General features: G+C 49.0%; 1 protein-coding gene and 1 long non-coding RNA gene across 2 annotated transcripts in view; both read left to right on the top strand.

Annotated features, from left to right (window-relative positions):
* ARHGEF18 (Rho/Rac guanine nucleotide exchange factor 18) overlaps positions 1 to 21,982 on the top strand; it is a gene marked incomplete at its 5' end in the record, with an annotated part of 77,082 nt that overhangs the window by 16,117 nt on the left and 38,983 nt on the right. The gene's annotated exons all lie outside the window — the stretch shown is intronic.
* Positions 1,743 to 21,806, top strand: LOC129391649 (uncharacterized). The gene is made up of 2 exons (XR_008616205.1): positions 1,743 to 1,854; positions 21,409 to 21,806. It is a non-coding gene; the product is annotated as an uncharacterized lncRNA (long non-coding RNA).

The raw sequence follows: 21,982 nt of genomic DNA on the forward strand, positions 1-21,982 counted from the left end.
CCCCCTAAAGAACATGTGGCAATATCTGGAGACATTATTGGTTGTCAGAACTAGGAGTGCTACTTGCATCTAATGGGAAGAGACCAGAAGCCCCTGAGGACAGAGAATTATCCAGCCCCAATCGTCATTCGTACCAAGACTGGGAAATGCAGCTATAGACATATAGCTCCTTAGCTCTTAGCAGAGTCCCTGGCCCATGATAAGCACTCAATAAAATGCAGAAAATGGCTGGATGGATAAAAGGAAGACAAGAGATACCTCTCCTTCCTGACAGGCCCCTTGAAAAGGTTTTAGGGGAGAACTTTGTCAAGCTGAAGGTTTCTATAACCAAGGGGGCTATAGAAATAAGGATCATGCCATTCTTCCTGCTTAGACTCTTCAATGGCTCCCCATTGCCTTTGGGATAAAGTCCAAGAGTCATAGCAATTCAGAGAGTGGACATTTACAGATCCATCGAGACCTCGAAATACCTGTGTCTGGGCTTCTGACCTCAACTGGGGTGGGGTATCTGATGGCCTCAACTGGGGTGGGGTTCCTGCACTCCTGGACCCTCCAACTCCCTGGACATGCTCCCTCTCTTGATCATGAAGCCTAAACTTAAAGTGAAGGCAGGTCACTTGGGGACTTTGCCACCCAGTTTCTGAACTGAGAGCTCTCAACCACAGATTGTGTGTGTTTTGAGGTGAGTTTGGTTTGGGGCGACCTTGACCTGGTTGAACAACTTGGGCCTTAGGTGAAAGGTGCTTGGCTTCTCTCCTGGTTCCTGCCCACCCCCTCCACTTATGGGGGACCTGGGTTAGACAAGAAGCCTCAGGACCCGGATGGCTGATGGCACCTGAGGGGTGCTGACACTTGGAGAGACATCTGGCATGGCTATAGGTGTCTAAAAACATCTGTGTGGGGGTGTCTGGCATGTGTTTCAGACTCTGAACACCTGTTTGGGGGTATCTGATGGCTCCCGGATGAAGGTGTCCGGTACTTTTGAGCTATTTGGCATGTTTTTCAGATTTTGAATAGTTTGGGGGCAGTTAACAGACCTGCGTGGGTGTCCGACCTATTTGCGGGTGCCTGAAAGCAAGTATCTGATGGCATCTGCCTGGGTGTCCGGTATGTGTTTCGGGTATCTGGTGGTACCTATGCTGGGGTGTCTGGGACCACTTGAGCGATATATGACTCATTCTTCCATGACCTGTAATCTTCATTTCCTGTAATCTATGCTGCCACTTCTTCACAGGAGACAGACCTGTTCTCTCCATTTCTTGTACTCTCCCCTCTCACACTTCTCGCCCCCGGACTCATCCCCCTTAGATGTCCCCAGGCTTCCACTGTACCCCAACTCCCGCCTCCAGACACCCCCAGTTCCCCAAGTCGCCCCCCCAGCACCACTATCTTCTCCCAGGAAACCCCTCCCAGTCCTGCTAATCACCCAGGCCCCCGTTGACCCCACAAAACGCCCCCCAACCCCGCGGATTTCCCCTCAGGATCGCCCGTAGGCGCCCCCCTGCTCCACTAACCCGCCCCTCAAGGATCACTCTCACCCTCCTCGCAAATACTCTTCAGTCCCCTCGCCCCGCATAAACCCGAGCGAACGACCCCTGCCTGAGGGCCCAGGTTCAGCTTCAACCCAAGTCCTTAGTTACCGGGACCCACCGATCCTCGTGGCCACGCCCCCTTCCGGGCCCACACCCTCTAGTCCGCCCTCGGGGGCGGAGCGGCGCGTGCGCACCTCGCCCGCGCGGTTTCCCGCTTCCGGCTCCGGGCTGAGGGCGGCAGTGGATCCCGGGAGGCCGGGCGGCAGAGGCGGCCGGGACACTAACGGAGCTGCGGGCGGCGGGTGACCTGCGGGGGACCGAGGTGAGGCCGGCGGGGCGGGGCTGAGGAGAACGGGGCTCGGGCCCCGGGGATGCGCCGTCGGGGCCTCGGGCGCTGGACCCCCGGGGCTGCCTCGGCCTCGGGCCCGGCCCCCCTGGGCTCGTCCAAACTGGCGGGCGGGTCCTGCAGTGCAGGCTGCCCCTTCCGTGCATGTGGGCTGTGTTTGGCGAATGCAGAGTGCAGACGATGCCCGCCGGTTCTGTCCGAGCGCCAGCGCTTGGGCGGTGCAACCTCCGTGGTTCAGCCGGGAAAGGACACGGGTTCCAGGTTCTGGAGCTCCCCGGGGCAGGACCTGGGATGTGGCAATAACCATAACAATACCCAGCACCGGGGGACTTGAAGCCTCCGAGCAGCACTTATTCCGCGGAGCAGACGGCCTCCTGACAATTGATCGTTGGGATAACAAAAACATACGAAGTGTATGTGCTTTGGGTCTTCCTTAGTTCTCTCTCCAGTTTCTCTCTTGTGGGAGAATTTAGATGGTGCGGTGCAGGAATGAGAGGCCCTTGGTCCTTGCACGGTTTGTTGTAGCTGTCTTCTCCTTGTCTTTTCTTCCTGGTGCTCTGTTGAGATCGAAGCGGTAGAAGAGATGGCTGGCCCAAGGGGTCAAAAGTGTTCGCGAAGTTTTACCACAGAAGCGAAGAACACAGCTTTTCCCCCTTTTGCCTCCGTTCGGGGAGAGTAGAACTCCAGGCAGGAGCGAGGAAGGGCGGGTCCCTTCTTGTTGACTAGAGAGAGTTCAACACAGGTGAACAGCCCTATGGCCAAGGGCGATCTGGGGATGATTTTGCAGGTATCCGGGTGAATGAGTAATTGTGGAGCTGTACGGAGAAGTGTCCAGAGCCCAGGCTTGAGTGTCAAATCAGATCTGGGTTCTGGTGCCAGTTTCCACCACTAAGTCTCAGTCTCCCCACCTTTAAACCAGGAATAAGGATTGGTTGGGGATTCGATGGGATCATATGTGTAAGGTGCATGGCACAGCGCCTAGCATATGGCGAATGCTCAGTTAATGTTATATACTCCGTGCATATGATATGCCCCCAGGCCTGTATTTTAATTTTAATTTTTTTGAAGTACAGTTGATTTACAAAGTTGTGTTAGTTTCAAGTGTACAGCAAAGTGATTCAGTTATATATACTCTTTTTCAGATTCTTTTTCATTATAGGTTATTACAAGATATTGAGTATAGTTCCCTGTGCTATACAGTAAGTCCTTGTTGTTTACCTGCTTTATATATAAACAGGTAAACAACAGGTGTGTATATATTAATCCCAAATTCCTGGTTTATCCCCCACCCCCGCCATCCCCTTTGGAAACCATAAGTTTGTTTCCTATGTCTGTGAGTCTATTTCTGCTTCGTAGATAAGTTCATTTGTATCATTTTTTTTTAGATTCCACATATAAGTGATATGCGATATTTGTCTTTTTTTATAGGTAAGATTTTTTTATGTTTATTTTATTTATTATTTTTTTTTGGCTGCGTTGGGTCTTCGTTGCTGCGCACGGGCTTTCTCTAGTTGCGAAGAGCGGGCGCTGCTCTTCATTGCAGTGCGCGGGCTTCATTGTGGTGGCTTCTCTTGTTGCAGAGCATGGACTCTAGGCGCGCCGGCTCAGTAGTGTGGCGCACAGGCTCAGTAGTTGTGGCGCACGGGCTTAGTTGCTCAGCGGCATGTGGGATCTTTCCGGACCAGGGCTCGAACCTGTGTCCCCTGCATTGGCAGGCGGATTCTTAACCACTGTACCACCAAGGAAGCCCTGTCTTTCTCTTTCTGACTTACTTCGCTTAGTATGATATTCTCTAGGTTCATCCATGTTGCTGCAAGTGGCATTATTTCTTCCTTCCTTCCTTCCTTCCTTCCCTCCTTCCTTCCTTCCTTCCATCCCAGGCCTGTATTTTTAAGTTGACATTTCAAGTAATAAAGAGTCTGGAAAGTTTGAGCATCTCGGTTGTTTGGACTGGGTCAGAGTTTTATGCTTTATCAATAGCTTGCTAGTTCTATGGATCAAGCCCTTTTGAGTGGGAAAGAAAAAAAAAGGTTGCTCTAAATCTAGTAAGAGCATACAGCTGGCGGGCATACTAAATTTAATTCTTGTAAATGTAACTTGTTTGGGGTTTGTATCGCTTACGTCCCTTTTCAGTGGCATACCTGAGAGAAAGGAGAAAGGGATTCTTTGATTCCTTTCTTTCTCTTTTTTCCTTCAGTCGACTTGAGAATGCCCCCACGCTGAAAGTTGTGGTGGCACGTACGTTTGTTCCTGGCAGAAACTGTGGTATAATTTTCATTCTTGTCACACAGTAACGATTACAGCTGGCTGCAGGGCCCGTTGCCCATGTCACCAGCTCCTGGGACTAGGGCTGTGGTAACCAGCTGTGCCTCCCTGGGTGTTTACCTTCCACGTGTTTAGCATATTTCTGATCCTTGTGTCAAGGTCTCCATTTTTCTTCACTCATCCTGGGTCCTGTTTCCATTTCCTCAAATTCCATCGATGACTTTTTAAACACTTTCATATAAACATTTTCATCGGGGCTCTCCTAAGTCATTTTAAGCCCAGAGGTCTTTGTTACGTCCAGCCCAATCACTGTTTCTTTATTTGTTAGTTAAACTTTACTTTTCCCCTGAAAGTGGCGAAGAGCCGCTCTGTTTTGAAAACCCTCTCTCCAGGTGCAAAACAATTCCAGTCACAGCTCTGGAGCGGCGGGTAGGAATTTTTTTTGGAGGAGGAATGTGGCTGACGGGGGAGGGGCAGAGTGATTAAAATAATGTCCTTGTGGAGGTCTCGGAAAGGACCCCTGCAGCTATGCTCGTTTTTTTGTGTGTGGTTAAAATTGCCTTGGGTGTAAACTAAATTCAACTGGCGTTTCTTTGCTTTTGTTCTTAGGTAGAATCACAGTTTCCACTGAGATTAAAGTAGCCTTTGGTTACGTTCAAAGTAGCAAATACACAGCCGATTTGCCATCGTATCTTGAAAAAATAATATTCTAAAGGTTTAATTTAGAGTATATACGGTTAACGCATTGTAGGTGGTTACATTTTATTTTATTTTGTTTTTATTTTTTTTAATGGCTGCGTTCGTTGCTGCGCGGGAGCTTTCTCTAGTTGCAGCGAGCAGTGGCTACTCATTGCGGTGGCTTCTCTGTTGCAGATCACGGGCTCTAGGCGCACCGGCTTCAGGAGTTGCAGCACGCAGGCTCAGTAGTTGCGCTGCATAGGCTCAGTAATTGTGGCGCATGGGCCTAGTTGCTCCGCGGCATGTGAGATTTTCCCAGAGCAGGGATCAAACCCTTGTCCCCTGCATTGGCAGGCGGATTCTTAACCACTGTGCCACCAGGGAAACCCTTGACCTGTTTTAGACTTCGGACCTCCAAAACCGAAAGAGAATAGGTTTGTGTTGTTCTCAGCCAGCGTTTGTGGTAGTTTGTTACAGAAGCAATAGGAAACTCTTGCACCTGGTTTTCCTTCTCATTTGACTTGGGAGCCTCCTATGCACACCCCTGCGCCATCTCATTTCCCTTTCTGTCTGTCCTTCTACCACGGAAGCTTCTAACATTACAGGCTTTAAAAAAATTTTTTTTTGCGGTACGCGGGCCTCTCACTGCTGTGGCCTCTCACGCCGCGGAGCACAGGCTCCGGACGCGCAGGCTCAGCGGCCATGGCTCACGGGCCCAGCCGCTCCGCGGCACGTGGGATCTTCCCGGACCGGGGCACGAACCCGCGTCCCCTGCATCGGCAGGCGGACTCTCAACCACTGCGCCACCAGGGAAGCCCCATTCCAGGCTTTTTAACATTCCCCAGCAAGCCGCTGTCACCCCACCTACGCTGACCTGCCCTGCAGCCCCTTCTCTGCACACATAGCCGTGAGCACCGTGAACGCAAGAGGTGGCAGCAGGGAGCCCAGGTCTGCTTCCGTGATATTGGAGGTGCAACTAAAACTCTCTAATCCTCTGTTTCCTGTCTATCAAATTAGAAACATAATACCACTCCTTATTTCCTAGGGTTGTCATTGCGTATGGAGTGCTCCTGCAGTGTTTGGGTGTGTTCGTTCAGTCATTCATTCATTCATCCAGCAGATTATTACCTGGCACCCTCTGTGAACCAGGTCCTAGGGTTACAACAGTGAACACAACTTTGCTTTTTTTTTAAAAAATAACTTCTTTCAGAACAAATACATAGCTACATATATATATATATATATAGTTTTTTTCTTACACGAAGTACAACCACAGTGGTCTACTCCAGAAATCCGAGGCCCAATTATAAGTCACACCTGGTAAATCAGTGCTTCTAAATTTGTCACCAGGTTCCCCCCGCACCCCCTCCCCGCTTATGATCAGGAAGCTAAAACCTTCCCTGTGGTGTTTCTCCCTCTTCTAGAATATTCCCAGAGCTCTGATCAAAGCGGAAGGCCCCCAGCTTCCCCACCTGCTGGGGAGAGCTCTGCCATCCACAGGGTCAGCCATTCTGCTGCTGCTTTCTTAAATTGGGATATTATAATTCATATACCATAGCATTCACCCTTTTAAAGTGTATGAGTCGGTGGTTTTTAATATAGTCACAGAGTTGTGCAACCATCACCACTAATTCCAGAACATTCTCATCACTGGAAAAGGAAATCTCCTGCTCGTTAGCAGTCACCCCCCATTTCCCTGTCCCCAGGCACAAATCTGTTTCCTGTCTCTATGGATTTTGCCTGGACAACTGATCTCTAGTCAATAAGCAGAGGGAATTCCCTGGCGGTCCAGTGGTTAAGACACCACGCTTCCACTGCAGGGGGTGCGGGTTCCATCCCTGGTCGGGGAACTAAGAAGCCACATGCTGCAAGGCAAGGCCAAAAGATAAACAAACAAACAAACAAAAAGCAGAAACGGAGTTAAGGTGAAATCTGAAGGCCTTCTAGGTGGTAAAACTAAACACTGTCCCTGGAGATTTTTAAAAACTGGGGTTGCTTTCCGTTGGTCTGGAAGGTTCGCCTTGTAGATGGGCCTGGATATGGGGGCTTCTGGAACACTATTGTGTGTTTGGTTTTGACCACGATCATAATGAAAACTAACATTTTACACAGTGATGCCATAAGCATGCGCACACGTGCACAGACACACACACACACACACACACACACACCATGGGATCCAAAGTTTTACTCTGGTAGTTTCTATTCTATTTTATTATAAGCTGTCTTCCCAACTCATGAATGGACCTGGTCCTCAACTGGTCCTCAATGTCAGAATGCCACCCCGGGGTCCCAGTGCACCAGACGGTAAAAAAATGTTTAGAAAAGGATGAAGCACTTGGTGACACAGTAACTCTGACTTTTGAGGAACTGCATTAGTTTCCTAGGGTTACTGTAACAAATGACTACAAAATGGGTGGTTTAAAATGACAGAAATAGGGCTTCCCTGGTGGCGCAGTGGTTGAGAGTCTGCCTGCCGATGCAGGGGACACGGGTTCGTGCCCCGGTCTGGGAGGATCCCACATGCCGCGGAGCGGCGGGGCCCGTGAGCCATGGCCGCTGAGCTTGCGCGTCCGGAGCCTGTCCTCCGCCACGGGAGAGGCCACAACAGTGAGAGGCCCGCGTACCATAAAAACAAACAAACAAACAAACAAAAAAAACATAAAATGACAGAAATATATTCTTTCATGGTTCTGGAGACCAGAAGTCTGAAATCAAGGTGTCTGCAGGGCCTTTCTTCTTCAGAAGGCTTTAGGGAAGGATCCTTCCTTTTGATGGACTCTTTCAGCTTCTAGAGGTGGCCAGAGGTGATCTTTGGCTTTGGCCATCTTTTTTTTTTTTTTTTAATTGAAATATAGTTGATTTACAATGTTGTATTAATTTCTACTGTACAGGAAAGTGATTCAGTTATACATATATATAATTCTTTTTCATATTCTTTTCCTTTATGGTTTATCACAGGATATTGAATATAGTTTCCTGTGTTATACAGTAGGACCTTGTTGTTTATCCATCTTTCTGCCTCCATCTTTTTTTTTAAAATAAATTTATTTTATTTATTTTTATTTTTGGCTGTGTTGAGTCTTCGTCGCTGCATGCGGTTTTTCTCTAGTTGTGGCAAGCAGGGGCTACTCTTCGTTGCAGTGCGCGGGCTTCTCATTGCGGTGGCTTCTCTTGTTGCAGAGCACAGGCTCTAGGCACATAGGCTCAGTAGTTGTGAAACGCAGGCTCAGTAGTTGTGGCACATGGGCTCAATAGTTGTGGCTCGCAGGCTCTAGAGCGCAGGCTCAGTAGTTGTGGCGCACGGGCTTATTTGCTCCACAGCATATGGGATCTTCCCGGACCAGGGCTCGAACCCGTGTCCCCTGCATTGGCAGGCGGATTCTTAACCACTGCACCACCAGGGAAGCCCCAGCCTCCATCTTCACATGGCCTTCTCCTCTCTGTGTGTCTGTCTGTCTCTGTTGGTGTGTCTCTCTGCATCCAAATCTCCCTCTTCTTCCCCTTATAAAGACACCGTCCTTTGGATCTAGGAGGGCCCACCCTAAATCCAGGATGATCTCATCTTGAGATCCTTGACTTGATTACATCTGCAAAGACCCCATTTCCAAATAAGGCCACATTCTGAGGTTCCGGGTGGACATGAATCTGGGGGGGACCCTATTCCACCCGCCTCAGCAACTTTCTATTTCCAGTGACTTGTAAATGAGAACAAGTTTACAGGGGTTATTAGTACTTCATTCTTACATTCTTTAGAACACATTGTAATTTTCAGGTATTTTAAAGTTAAGTGTTGAACTTCGGCTCACTCTCAGGAACCCAGTAAGTAAGAAAAGGAAAGAGGAGATCTTAAGGAGAACTAGTTCCTTGCTTGGAAGCTTCTAAATCTGAATCCTCTGTGAATATAATTTGCTATAAAGTGTAAATAGGTGCCTAATATATTACAGTGGGTCAAAATGTTTGGCTATTTGCCTGTGCTCTGAATAATCTGCTCCTTCTCCATGCGTTCAAATACCACCCTCATCAAATACAAAACTCTTGTACCTTAGAGAGGGAAAAAAATGTTCCGTCTGCCTAGCCCTGCACCTAGCTTACATAAGTACACGCGAGTGTTTTCTTCCTGACCTTGAGACATGAGATATATTAAAATATATTCGTGCTCACACCGTTGCAGCACTAAAAGGAATACTAATGAAGGTTTTGCAAGGTTCTGGAATTTTCCTAATATAGGAGCTGGTTAGAGCTGGCATTCTTAAGATGGTGAGGATCTTGAGATGCTCAGAAACCCACCTCATACCTGTTTGCTACCAGCATGGACTATTTCAGGGCTGTAGAATTCAGTAACGACTCCACAAAGTTAAGCCACTTCGCTGCTTCCTTTATTCCATTCCCTTGTGTGTGTGTCGGGGATTAAAAATGGAAGCTTCCCATGCCCCATGAACCCTGTTGGGTGCATCTTGATTGTTGGGAATAGGCCCTCGTTTCCAAAACAAACCAATTAGATACAGTAGACCAGGGCTCAGCAGACTTTTTCCGTAAAGAGCCCGATAGTATATATTATAGTCTCTGCAGGTCACACAGCCTCGGTCACAGCTACCCAACCTGCTAAAGCAGCCCCAGACTACGCGGAAACAAGTGGGCCTGGCTGGGAGTCAGTAAAACTTTATTTACAAAAACAGGTGGCTGGCCCACAGGCCAGAGTCTGCCACCCTCTACAATAGACTCATGACTTTTCCTGTTCTCTTTCTAGGCCCATGACCTTGATCTTGTAAATTTGGTGAGGGACACAGGTGCAGGGGGGACAGGAGTTCCTCGCAGATGTGAGTTTGCACTGGGAACTCCCCATGGAGGGTCTTGCTAAGCCTCACCTACCCCTCACACCATTTTGGTTGTCTTTTGACAGAAATGCAGTGCCCTTGAATAATTTCCCAGGCCGTTGCAAGCAAACAGGTTTTGGTGTTTTTTTTCCCCTGGCATTGTAGGTGCAAGTTTTTCTTTCCTCCCTTCCGCCTTTAACAGAATGCTTTTTATCTGCTGAAAGAGAAACCCACTGGCCTCTGTCAAGTGTTTGATTTCCTCTGCCCTCCTTCCAGCCACCTCTGCTAACATTTGCTCTGTGTTTCCTGCGTTAAAGGTTTTTAAAATAGTAATAATATATAATAAGGCCAGTTGGGGTTTTCTGGAAGATTTCAGGTGTGTAGTAGCTACACCTGAATTAATCTTTTCAAAATCATCTGTTTCCATTAAAATGTTTTTCAGTCATGTCATTTTGATTTCTGGACAGTCAGTTGAATTAACATAATTGTTTAAAACACGCCAATGATGAAAAGCTGGCTGCCCTTCCTGGCGGGGCCTAAGGGGGTGGAATGGTTTTGCTGGGGCCAGTACAACTATCTGGCCTTGTACTCAGAGGGACGAAAAATACTTACCCACGAGGCATATGCTTTCTTAGGATGTGAACTCCCTGTGGATGAGACTGAAGGTGCCTCCTTCCTGACACCAGAAAGTAATGTGAAATGGAGCAAAGGGGAGTGGATAAGCTCTGTGACAAGCCTGGACAGTGCAGGGGTGTCTTCCTCATGTGCTTTCCCAGCTGTGTTCATACCAAAGTGTCAAGGTCATACGTCTGTCCTCCCGACCAGATTTGCCCTTTTTCAACCTCATGTTGGATGGCCATTTCCGTTGGTGGTCAGTGTCATCCTTTAGGTGTGATTCTTACTAGTTTACTCTTTTTTTTTTTTTAATCACTATAGAATTTCTTTTTAATTGAAGTATAGTTAATTTACAATATTGTGTTAGTTTCAGGTGTACAGCAAAGTGATTCAGAAATATATGTGTGTGTGTGTGTGTGTGTGTGTGTGTATGTGTGTATTCTTTTTCAGATTCTTTTCCATTATGGATTATTACAAGATATCGAGTATAGTTCCCAGTGCTATACAGTAGGTCTTTGTTATTTACCTGGTTTCCATATTAGCAGTGTGTATATGTGAATCCCAAACTCCTAATTTATCTCTCCTTCCCCCCCAGTCTCACCTTTGGTAACCATAAGTTTGTTTTCTATGTCTGTGAGTCTGTTTCTGTTTTGTAAATTAGATCACTTGTATCATTTTTTTAGATTCCACACGTAAGTGATATCATATGATATTCGTCTTTCTCTGTCTGGCTTACTTCACTTAGTATGACAATCTCTAGGTCCATCCATGTTGCTGCAAAGGGCATTATTTCATTCTTCTTTATGACTGAGTAATATTCTGTTTCATATGTGTGTATGTGTGTGTGTATCTCTCCCTCTCTCTCTCTCTCTCTCTCTCTATATATATATATATATATATATATATATATGTATATATATATATCTCACATCTTCTTTATCCATTCATCTGTTGAAGAGCACTTGGGTTGCTTCCATGTCTTGGTTATTTGTAAATAGTGCTGCTGTGAACATTGGGGTGCATGGATCTTTTCGAATTAGACTTTTCTCTGGATATATGCCCAGGAGTGGAATTGCTGGATCGTATGGTAATTACTAGTTTACTCTTGGTAAAAAGTTCCAGGGACACCCCCGCCTCCCCCACTCCCCCCCATGCCGTGGTTAAACTTGTTCATCGGAAGGGTTCAAAACACTAAATGGAGCATTTTTTTCCCCTTATTTCCATGAACCATCCTTGTCAAATTCTAAGGGAGCTCTGAGGAGTGAGCACTACGGGGTGCCTTCCAGGCCACTTACAGAGCACTGTGGGGGTCCCTGGGTGTCGGAACCAGTTCCTCAACGGAGCTCTCAGGGTCCCATCCATCACGCAGGACAGCTGTCAGTAGAGAAGGAGGAATGAAGTTCTTAGGTGCTGTTTGAGTCTGTCTTCTGTCCCGGAGATGTCAGGTCCATGGGAGGAAGTTGAAATCCACGATGGTTGAGCAGCAGATGTTCGTTCCGCAGGTCAAGTCTCCTACAGCTCTAGCTGTGCTTTTTTTTTTTCTAAAGAAAACATTTAACCATTTTTAAGTATAGGTTCACATTGCTGTGCATCCATCCCCTCCACCCATCTCCTGGACTTTCTCATCTTCCCCAATTCCGTCCCCATTAAACACTGACTCCCCAGCCCCCTGTCCCCCACCATTCTACTTTCTGTCTCTAAGAATTTGACTACACTAAGTCCCTCGTACATGTGAAATCATGCAGTGTTTGTCCTCTTGTGACTGGCTTATTTCACGGAGCATGAAGTCCTCACCCAGGTGTAGCAGGTGTGAGAACTTCCTTCCTTTTTAAGGCTGGATAATATTACATTTTACGGATATGTCACATCTTGTGTATCCATTCATCTGTCAGTGGACACTTGGGCTGCTTCCACCTTTTGAGTGTTGTGAATCATGCTGCTGTGAGCATGGGTGTGCAAATATCTATGTGAGTCCCTGCTTTCAGTTCTTTTGGGTCCATACCCAGAAGTGGAATTGTTGGCTCATATGGTAATTCTGTGTTTGACTTTTCTGAGGAACTGCCACACTTTTCCATAGCAACCGCACCGTTTTGCATTCCCACCAGCAACATATGAGGATTCTAGTTCCTCTACATCCTCACCAACCCTTGTTACTTTCCATTGTACCATCCTAGTGGGTGTGAAGTGGCATCTCATTGTGGTTTTGATTTGCATTTTCCTAGCAGTAAGGATGTTGAGCATCTTTTCACGTGCTTATTGGCCATTTCTGTATCTTCTTTAGGGAGATGTCTATTCACACCCTGTGCCCATTTTTGAATCACATTGTTTGTTTTTTAATCGTTAAATGGTAAGACTTCTCTACACTCACTGCATCTGACACCAGAGGGCTGTGAGAACTTAAAAGCAAGTCTTAGATACCAGTGACCTCTGACATCTCCATGCATTCTACCAGAAGACTGGTGTCGGTAACTATCGTCCCAGGCCTGGGAAGGAAGCAGAAGAATTGGCCCAGGGCAGTCTCCCAACTAGAGACCAGCCAACCTGCTGTCATCCCCCTGTCCCCCAGAAGAGTGGGTTATCAAAGCTGAAGTCATGAGCCTGAAAGCCAGCATGAATCATTAGGAAGAAATGGTGTCACATCAGCCTCATTTCCTCTTCTGGCAGGTGACCGTCTAGTCAGTAGACCAGGAAAACGGGGTGGAACGTGGGGAGATGGGAAGCGTCAGATCGGGTCCTGGACATCATTCTTGGGGGCAGAAGTGAGAAGCACACAGAGATGTTAAGATAATTCTGAGCTAATCACCATTTAGCCAGGCTTATAACTAGTTGGATGAAAGTTCCCAAACGGCGTTAATTAGAGGGAGATCGCCCCCCCCGGGTTCCATCCTCTGCTCTGTCTACCAGTCATTTACCGTGTAATTTTTTTTTTTTAATTTATTTTGGCTGTGTCTGGTCTTCGTTGCGGCATGCCGGCTTTTAGTTCCCTGACCAGGGATCGAACCCACGTCCCCTGCATTGGAAGGCAGATTCTTTACCACTGGAACACCAGGGAAGTCCCTGCCGTGTCATTTAGAAAAGCAAAGATGTGGAAAGTTTGCTTATCAAAGCTGGAGGGGTGGCCTCCATCTCTGTGTCATAGAATCGAGGCCCCCAAATCTCAGTGACTGAAATAGTTAGCTGAAGCCAGCAAGGTGGGCTTCGGGGCAAGGAATGTTTCGATTCCCATGCCTGGATCTAACTCGGCATTTCCTGGCCTGGACGCCGTGGACATTTGGGGCCAGCTGATTCTCCGTGGTTGTGGGATCCTGAGCGGCATCCTTGGTGGCGCCCCACTCGATGTCAGGAGCCCCCCCCATAACCCCTGGTAGTAATGATCAAAAATGTTTCCAGATGCTGCCAGATGTCTCCCAGGGATCTGAATCAACCACTGGTCTAAATAAGCAACTATGGAAATATAGGATGGGAAAATAGGACTGAATGACAGCCTGTGAGAAAACAACCTAGAGATTTCAGTTGATAATAATAATAATAATTTGAACCAGTGGTTCTGAGATGAACTACTCCTCACCCCCCTTTCCTGTTCCGGTACCACTTGCAATAAAGCAGGGCCCCTCAGGGCTTTCATTTCCGTGTCTTGTCCCATTCAGTCCCCAGGCAGCTCTGCAAAGCAGTCTCCCTGGCCCTGGAATCTCGTAAACTCCTTGGCTTCAGGTACCGTCCTCTGCCCAAATCTCCATCCCTCTTCTAGACCTGTCTCCTGAGCGCCCCACTCCTGTGTCTAGCTGCCACCTGCCATCACCCCGAGTCCTCCCAAGCAGCTTGGGTCAAACCCGCCACCGCTTCCCCCCCACCCCGCCCCAAGTCTGCCCTGCCTGTCTCCCACCCCCGGGTCAGTGGTCCTGGCACCCTCCACCCTCGGCCCCTTCCAGTCTGCTGCCCGGTCGCATCCGCTACTTCCATAGGCAAATCTGAACTAATAACCTCATGCATAAGCCTTTCTGTAGCTTCAGTTTCAAGGATAAAGTATGACCCCCAGGGGCCGCCTAAGGCCCACCACAGAACCGCTGCGCACAAGGCATCCCCTCCCCGACTGCCCCCCCACCCCACTTTGTTTCTCCTCGTTTCTCCTCTTCCAAACCCCAGACCAGGCACCTCCCTTACTTCCCTGCCTCTCTCTCTCCCTCCCCCAAGCAAATATTTATTGGGCATCCACCCTGCACCAGGCCCTGTGCCCATAACCGACAACACAGAGATCCCCACCTGCGTGGAGTTTCCTAAGTAAAACATGAATATGCAGTACCCTCCTCATTATTTGTGGATTCTGTTTTCACGAATTCGCCTACTGGCTAAAGTTTATCTGTAATCCCCCCAAGTCAGTGCTCACAGAGCTTTCTCCGCCATTCAACAGCGCGTTCCTGGCTGAGGTTGAACTGCACACTCCGCCTTCCCGCCTTCCCCTTCCCGCCTTCCCCCGTCTCAGCTTGTTCTGTAAACAAGCATCCTTTTTGTGGTGTATTTAGTGCCACATTTTCTGCATTCTTGTGCTTTCTGTTGGCAATTTCGCTGTTTTGAAAATGGCCCCCAAGCCTAGGGCTGAAGCGCTGTCTAGTGTCCTAAGCCCAGGGAGGCTGCGATGCTCCCTCTTGGGGAAAACACGTGTGTTCCCTGAGCTCTGTGAGTTACAGAGCTGTTGGCCACGAGTTCAGTGTTAATGAATCAGCGATATATATTCAGTAAGTCACCTTTCGACAGAAACACACATCACACAAGGTTCTGTATTAATGAGTTGATGAAAATATGACCAGAGGCTCTTGGAATCTAACCCCAGATTTGCCCTAGAAGCAACGGCTCGGTATCCACTAACTCAGTGCCCGCAACAACTTTATGGACGTAACTAGTGCACGAGTGGGTGCAGAAACCTCCCAGATTGGGCCTCCTTGACCTTCCCCTTCACTTCCGCCCTGCAGGTATGTCTTCTCTCCAACCACGATTGTCCCCTGCACCCCAGGGGCATCTGCAGCCTGGGATCCCCAGCCACTGTGCAGGGAGCTCCCCATCCCCAGCCTGTCTCGGGAGCACACCCTTGCCCTGAATTGGAGGCCCTGCCATGCCTGCTGCAGGACAGGCATCTGTCTCCGGGTCTTACTCTCCCGACCCTTGCTCCTCCAAGCCACTTTTCACTCAGGACTCCTCATTCTAAGGAGCCACCCCAGCTTTTCCCCATGCTCTGGACCAGCCAGCTGGAGGAGGACAGGTTCTTGTGGGACATGAATGAGTCACACGGGAAATCTGGGGCAGAGCCTGCCCTGGTGGTCCTTACCTTGTCAGTGTGGGTTTTCTGAACTCCACACACTGCATGATAGGTGGCTGCCCGCGGGAGGATCGAGCCCAGCCCAAGGCCTCACCTCCAGCCTGTGAGCACTCAGAGATGAGCAACTCATCACAAAAGGCCAGCATTTATTTTTAAAAGTCATATGCCTTCAGTAGTTAGCTTAAAGTAGATAAATGTACTTTTATTTGCCTGTCTTTTGGTGTAGATCCAACAGCCTTTCCACCGATGGAAATTTGTCATGTTTCTTGAAACCAGACCTATGGTAGAGACTCTGCTCTCTAATTTCCATTTAATCAGAAATTTAAAGAAACCTCCGGCCATCCAACTGCTGAATCCTTTGAAATAATTTTAGGTTTACGAAGGGTTAAAAAAGAAAGATCATGCAGGTATTCCCTGGCAGTCCAGTGGCTGGGACTTGATGCTTTCACTGCTGGGACCCAGGTTCGATCCCTGGTCAGGGAATTAGGATCCTGTAAGCCGCGTGGCGCAGCCAAAAAGAAAAAAGATCGTGCAGAGAGTTCCCACATACCCTGCACCCAGCTTCCTAGCATTAACTTTTTTTTAAAAATTATAAATGTCATATGACCATTGCAGAAAATTTGGAAAATAGAAAAATGGGGAAAAACACCCAAAATCCCTTGCAACTACAGTTAGTTGTCATTTTGTTGTATCACCTCCCAGGATTTTCTTTCTTTACCCCTGTTTTCCTGCAGGGCTGTCCTTGTCGGTACAGTCATTTGAAAAAGCAGTTTGGTGATGCATATCTAAAATCATAAAGCATTTCTAACCTTTGCCTCCGCAATTCTGTCCCTTTGAGATGTGTGTGTGTGTGTGTGTGTGTGTGTGTGTGTGTGATTGGAATGCATACATCTGACATCTGACAACAGGGAAATGATTAAAGCAATACTTACGGGCTTCCCTGGTGGCGCAGTGGTTGAGAGTCCGCCTGCCGATGCAGGGGAACCGGGTTCGCGCCCCGGTCTGGGAAGATCCCACATGCCGCGGAGCGGCTGGGTCCGTGAGCCATGGCCGCTGGGCCTGCGCGTCCGGAGCCTGTGCTCCGCAACGGGAGAGGCCGCAGCAGAGGGAGGCCTGCATACCACAAAAAAAAAAAAAAAAAAAGCAATACTTAAAAAGACCACAGCAGCATGCAAAACGTGGAATGTTGGTATATTCACCGTGATGACAACTATCATCGTATACACCCGGGCAAATAAAGATTGGGGCACAGTGACATTTGTAAATGATGGCAAGAATATTGGCCAATTTTCATTTTCTTTTAATTTTTCCTTTAAAAATTTTTTTAGGTTCACTCCTATACTATTAATTGAGGGATCCAATTCAGGTAACAGTGACATAGGTGACATTTTTTCATGAGCCCTTACCAGTGTTTCATGAGGGTCGTTTCTTATCATCCAGGAATCTTTGCAGGTGAAGAGTTTGTACCACATTTGTTCTTCAGGACCATAATATGCAGCCGGCTGGATTTATGCCCAAGAATGTTCCACTTTGTTCTTTTTTTTGCCCCTAAGATGACTCACCACTGGCATTTTGCCTCAGTTCTTATCTTTATTAAAGAAGAATAATTTAGAGAAACGCCATCTTGGCATTAGATATTAATCAGAGATGTGCCTTATTTATCGATGGACTAATTAAGCCAGTGCCCGCCCCCCCCCCAAAAAAAAAAAAAACCTTTGAGGTTAAGGTTTATTAAGAACACTCGCTAAGGACTTCCCTGGTGGCGCAGTGGTTGGGAGTCCGCCTGCCAGTGTGGGGACATGGGTTCGAGCCCTGGTCCAGGAAGGTCCCACATGCCGCGGAGCAACTGAGCCCGTGCGCCACAACTACTGAGCCTGCTCGCCTAGAGCCCGCGAGCCACAGCTACTGAGCCTGTGCTCTACAGCCCGCAGGCCACAGCTACCGAGGCCCGTGCGGCTGGAGCCCAAGCTCTGCAGCGGGAGAGGCCACCGCAGTGAGAGGCCCATGCACTGCGGTGAGGAGTAGCCCCTGCTGGCCGCAGCTAGAGAAAGCCGCACGCAGCAGCGAAGACCCAATGCAGCCAAACATAAATAATAAATAAATAAATTTATTTTTAAAAAAAACACTCACTAAGAATTCACTCCTAGGCAGTACACCAGCTACTTAATTGACATCTAGTGATTTGGGCACTAAAATCTAGCTCTCTGCCTGACTGTCCCATGCCAACCTCATTTTTTCCCTTATGCAAAATCAGAGTACTATTTTTCTACACATCGTGTCACCGAAATTATGCTAGACTGCTTGAGGGATCGTGGGGACGGATTGGCCCATTTCTGCCCGGATAAAGGTCTCACATGAATAGTTCCAGTTAGCGTATATTTTGTGCCATGAAGCGTCCGTGACTCTTAGATGTCCCGGCAGAAAAAGCAGCTTCGAACAGTTTTCATGGAGGGGTGTGGTTTCTCCCCACGCATCTGAGTTTTTCCTTAGTGTGCCATCAGAACTTTTTAATCAGAGGTCACCTCGCAGTGTGGAAAGGTTCTGAAGAGCCCTTCTGCCTCTCTCAGAACTCTGGGGCTGGAGGAGCCGGAGGGAGACCGGGTCCTGATCTGGGGGGTTAGAGCTGAGACCACCCACGGCCCCACCCTCACCTTTCCCCTGACAAGCTAGAGGCCACCTGGCCCATCACCCCACCTCCAGACGGGTAATGGGGTTCCATCTGGCCTGCTTGCAGACACAGAACTTTAAAACCTGCCAGGAGGGAGTTCCCTGGCGGTCCAGTGGTTAGGACTCCGTGCTTTCACTGCCAGGGGTGTGGGTTTGATACCTGGTCGGGGAACTAAGATCCCACAAGCCACACAGTGTGGCCTAAATAAATAAATAAAAATAAATAAAAATAAATAAACTCTGCCAGGAGAGCCCACCCTCTGGGGCCAAGGGCAGTTGTGTCTGCCCAGTTCCCAAGGGTGGGAATGTCTCTGGGCACCGTGCAGAGGAGGAGAGCTGTCCTCATGAAGTCAGCCAGGGTAGCAAGAGGGCCACGGAGACCCCAGGAGAAGAGTGGGCTTGGGCAGGGGGAGGTCAGCTTTCAGGGCGCACAGGACGGGACAGGTCCTGTCGGGGTGATGCTGGCTCAGTAAACGACAGGTCTGAGGGTGAGAAAGTGCATAAGGTTCTGGGGCGGGGGCGGGGCGGGGGGCAGGGAGTTCATCAAGAGAGGAGCCGTGAGGGTTGACAGACCCTCATTTCGTTCCCCCACCTTCCAGCAGAGCCCAGTCTGTTCCGTGGAGATTTTTTTGTTTCTTAAGTGGAAAGGTGACATGTTGTCTTTAAAGTGAAATAGCCAAGGACGGGCTCGCACCCGACCCCTGCAGGCCTCACCGTTGGGTGTCTGCCCTTGACCTTCCTGGCAGGGACCATGTCTTTCTGTGTACCTGTGCCATGAGCACAGAGATGGCCGGTGATGTCACACAGATATGAGTGACACACGACCCTCACCCTGACGAGGTCAAGGTTTGATGGGGCCTGAGGCAATGAGATGAAAGCAGTGTGTGTAGGGGGGTGGGGGGCAGGTAACGGACGCGCACCGGAAGGCCTAGACCATGAGGGTGGGGAGCAGGGCAGGGCAACCCAGAGAGACTCTGACCTGGCCTCAAAGCTGGCCGAGCAAAGGGGCACCTGGGCCAGGGCCCCCAGGGACTCCAGGGCTCCCCAGTGCTGCCTGACAGCACAGTTGGGGTACAGGGTGCAATTGGTGGCAAGAGGTGAGGCCTGGGAGGGGCCCGAACCCTGGAGAGTCCGGCACAAGGAGGCCAGGGAGTTAGGACTTTATACCAAAGCCATGGGGACGCCGATCAGGTGTGTGGGAAGCCGCACAGGCAGCAGGTGGAGAGGGACTGGGGTGGCAAGTCTGGATGGGCAGCCAGCCAAGGAGGTCACAGCCTTGGCTAAACGGCCAGGACTTGTCCCGCTGGCACGGAGGGAGGGCCCTGCACAGAGGGGAGGAGGCTCCCGAAGAGCACGGGGAGGGGCCCCGGGGACAATGCAGTGGGAGAATGAGTGTGGGCGGAGGGGAAGCCACCTCTCCTGGGAAGTGTGTCAAGTCCAAGTTCCCTGGTGGGGGCAGGCCACGTGCTCAGCAGAGCTCTTTTTAAAATTATTTTTTAATTTTTATTGGAGTCTAGTTGATTTACAACATTGTTAGTTTCTGCTGTACACCAAAGTGAATCAGTTATACATATACCTATATCCACTCTTTTAGATTCTTTTCCCGTATGGGTCATTACAGAGTACTGAGTAGAGTTCCCTGTGCTATGCAGTAGGTCCTTATTAGTTATCTATTTTATATATAGTAGTGTGTCTATGTCAGTCCCAATCTCCCAATTTATCCCTCCCCCCTGCCCGCTGAAGTGCTCTTTTGAGTGGATCTAAAGTATCTTGAGAATCCAGACCCTCAACCCTGCTTGCAGAGTGCAACCCACTAAGCTCCCCAGCAGCTGGGGATACAGCGCTTGACCGGACAGCGGCCTGCTCTCAGGAAGCTTCCAGACAGTCTGTGCTATGGTGGGGGAAGATGGACTGTGGAAACAAGGGGTGGGGGACCCAGCTGCTAAGAATTTATCCCAGGAGAGTATCCATTGCTGATGAAGTATGTCACGCAGATGTCCATCACAGTTTAATTTACAACCACGGGAAACGTTGGAAATACCTCAAGAACACGACATTAGAGGAATGGTCGTGTTTAATAAGTGATTTTACAGCCATTGCAAAAGATTTCCATAAGAAAGCTGTTGTAAAAGCTTTACACAATATATTTGACAGGCTGGCAGAATGTTTATGACACATCTTAAATAGAAAAGCAGGATGTGAAATTAAGTTTGGGCAGGAGCTCACCCATGTATTAGGTCAAACTGTGGGAAAGGGTCGTTTCTGTAGGTCAGAAATGGTTGATGGTTGGCGACCGTGTGACCTCATTGAAATGAACAGAAATAAGAATGGAAAGGAATGTGCTACAACAGGAGCAGTGGTTCTGTCTGGTTTGTGAAATCCCAGGCGGTCGCTATTTAATTATTATGGAAAACTAGAAATCCTTCGTCCGCGTTAACGTCACCTGTTACATAGGGGAGCCCCCTCAGGAGAGCCCACTTCCACGCCCGCCCATGAGCCAGCCGTTCATGGGGACCGCCATCCTGGACTTCCTTTCCTCCAAGCATCACCCCCATCCTTCGGCCCCTTCCTCTCAAGTCACGGCTGGGACCCCTCGGTAGTTCTATAAACTCTCCAGGGCACACCCCACTCAGCCCGAGTTGGCCCTCGTGGGGGCCTCAGTCCACCTACATCTGACCCTCCATGGTACTTATTAGAACACAGCTTTCTAGGTGCCACTTCCGGCCAATGAACTCACTGAACTTGGCCCAGGCCCTAGATAAACTTCAGGGCAGGCTTGGCCGGCCAGCAGTTTGGCCCTCCTAGCTCTGGTTATCGCACTGATACTGCTGTGACCTAAGATGACTCAGCCCTGTGTGCACCACACTGTTGGTTTATTGAGCCTGCCTGCAGGCACCAAAAGCCCCTTTGGTTTTCTCACCTGTGCTGCTGCTGCAGGTGGGAACCTCCCATGCCCCCCATCTTTGCTGAATCTCTTGATATTTCCTCCATAGTAGCCTATCAAGATGGTTTTGTGTTTGGGAATTCCCTGGCGGTCCAGTGGTTAGGACTCGGCACTTCCACTGCCGAGGGGGCCCAGGTTCGATCAGTGGTCGGGGATCCCGCATGCCACGCGGGGCGGCCCCTCCCCAAAAAGCAAAGCTTTGTGTTAATTCATCTCTCTGTCTTTATTTCCAGACAAAATCTGGGGCAGCTTCTCTGCTCCACGTCATCTGTGAATTTGATAAGCGAGCCTCCTATGGTCTCATCTCAGGCAAGACCGAGGACAGAGCCCTTTGGCATTCCACTAGAGACCCTCTTCTACGTAAGATCGGTCCCTTACCAAGCTGGAGTGTGGATGCCCAGTAAATTTGAAAGCCGCCCAACCTGCACTCATCGGTTCTTAATACCCCCTGGAATTTACAAGGATGTCATGAGGGATTCAGCCAGCACCTAGCTGATACCCCAGGGGCCTGTATCCACTCTGTCTCCCCACTGTGCCCAGAGCCACGAGGATTAGCGACCCATTTGCTGTAGTGGCTATAAACACCTTCTCTCTGTCTACCCTCCTGTAGGGCTGCAAAGCACACCTCTCAGAGTTTAGTCTTGATTTGTTCCAGGAAACGGGAAACCCAGGATTCACGGCCTATTTCCCATCCCCAAAGCCCATAAGCCATCTTTTGCCAGAGATTGACATCGCGTTTGTAAGATCAACTTCCTTCCTCTTTTCCAATCAGGATCGCTTTGCCCTTCTGTTGTTTTCTGTCACTCT

Source organism: Physeter macrocephalus, chromosome 2 (assembly GCF_002837175.3).
Source record: "Physeter macrocephalus isolate SW-GA chromosome 2, ASM283717v5, whole genome shotgun sequence".
In the NCBI taxonomy this organism is placed as follows: Eukaryota; Metazoa; Chordata; class Mammalia; order Artiodactyla; family Physeteridae; genus Physeter; species Physeter macrocephalus.